The following is a 1,823-nucleotide window of genomic DNA, read 5'->3' as shown; positions in this document are numbered from 1 at the left end:
TTCTTGGTGTGATATAATATGCTCATACGGTCCCGTTGACTTTGATAAGCAGTACCGTTTTTTTACTCCGAGGAATGAATTTATCAGTGTGTGCCTCATGGGTGGTGCTGGGCAGATGGTGATGTCTACATGCACAGGCAGATGCAGAGTTAGCCTGCTTCTGCATTTGCCCTCAAAATGAAGTCCAACCCTGCTTGTACAATGCATCCCCTGCCCCTAGAGAGACACAACCAGAAGAGCCAATGCTTTGGACAGTGTGAATGACTTAGCTGGGGCACAGGTTGATCTCAACAGTGGGGCAATCCTGTAGGTGGGGGTGGGAAGTCTGGGATGGAGAGGATACTTCTGGACCAGTGCGATGGCTTCATAGGTAAAGGCTCCTGCTTTGAGGCCTGACTAAATTCAATCTCTGGAACCCAGGGGTGGAAAAAGAGAGCCAAACTCCTGAAAGTTGACCTCTGATCTCCCCCCTCCCCAAAATGCTCTCACACATGCAGAGTGCAATTTAAAACAAAGAGAGTGATTCTACCTCCCCTAAAGATGGGTATGCCTCTTTCACAGGTGAAGACGTTTCATCAGAATTTAGGGGATTGATGTCTCTGCTTCACCAGGGTCTAACATGTCGCCAGAATAAAGAGGGGAGTCCTGTTACTTCCCAGGCAAGCACTTCAGTTTAGGAACAGACGTCAGGCTCTTTCGGCTGTGCTTGCTGGCAGACTCACCGGCCACCATGGGCCGTGTGATCCGAGGGCAGCGGAAAGGTGCGGGGTCCGTGTTCCGCGCGCACGTGAAACACCGTAAGGGCGCCGAGCGCCTGCGTGCTGTGGACTTCGCCCAGCGGCGCGGCTATATCAAGGGCATCGTAAAGGACATCATCCATGACCCTGGTCGCTGCGCTCCCCTCGCGAAAATGGTCTTTCGTGATCCCTACCGATTTAAGAAGCAGACGGAGCTGTTCATCGCCGCGGAGGGAATCCACACTGGGCAGTTTGTGTACTGCGGCAAGAAGGTCCAGCTGAATATCGGCAATGTTTTGCCCGTGGGCACCATGCCTGAGGGTACTATCGTGTGTTGCCTGGAGGAGAAGCCGGGGGACAGGGGCAAGCTGGCACGAGCTTCTGGGAACTATGCCACAGTCATCTCCCACAACCCAGAGATCAAGAAGACGCGAGTGAAGCTGCCTTTAGGGTCCAAGAAGGCCATTTCCTCAGCCAACAGAGCTGTTGTTGGTGTTGTGGCCGGTGGAGGCAGAATTGACAAACCCATCTTAAAGGCTGGTCGTGCCTACCACAAGTACAAGGCAAAGAGGAACTGCTGGCCACGTGTCCAGGGTGTGTCCATGAATCCTGTGGAGCATCCCTTTGGAGGTGGTAACCACCAGCACATTGGCAAACCCTCAACTATCCGAAGAGATGCCCCCTTTGGGCGCAAAGTGGGTCTCATTGCTGCCCGCCGGACTGGGCAACTACGCGGAACCAAAACTACAGGAGAAGGAGAACTAGAGCTCAGGAGCTAATAAAGTTTGTCCTTTGGCTAATTAAAAAAAAAAAAAAAAAAAAAAAAGAACAGACGTCAGGACACCGGAAGTTCAAGTGTGTCAACTCAGTCAATTGCAGACTGAAACTAGATTTAGGCAGTGCTGGGCCGGAGTGCCCTTTATGGCGCACACAGGCATCTTCAGGTTATTTGTGGAGTTCAGGGTGGGTGGGTGCAGGATGGCCCTTTCCCACCTGACTTTGGAAGTAACAAAGAGTCCACTGTATGCTGTACTGGCTGTGGGGATCAGAGCCCCAGCCATATTCAAGGGAAGAGAGAAGAGAAAC

At 52.2% G+C, this 1,823-nt stretch overlaps 1 pseudogene; it reads left to right on the top strand.

Moving 5' to 3' along the window:
• Window positions 1-715: 715 nt before the first annotated feature.
• On the top strand, window positions 716-1,532 carry LOC102921488 (large ribosomal subunit protein uL2 pseudogene; annotated as a pseudogene).
• The last annotated feature ends 291 nt before the right edge of the window (window positions 1,533-1,823 follow it).

Source organism: Peromyscus maniculatus, chromosome 3 (genome assembly GCF_049852395.1).
Source record: "Peromyscus maniculatus bairdii isolate BWxNUB_F1_BW_parent chromosome 3, HU_Pman_BW_mat_3.1, whole genome shotgun sequence".
Lineage (NCBI taxonomy): Eukaryota > Metazoa > Chordata > Mammalia > Rodentia > Cricetidae > Peromyscus > Peromyscus maniculatus.
This window is presented reverse-complemented; position numbering and strand designations above follow the sequence as displayed.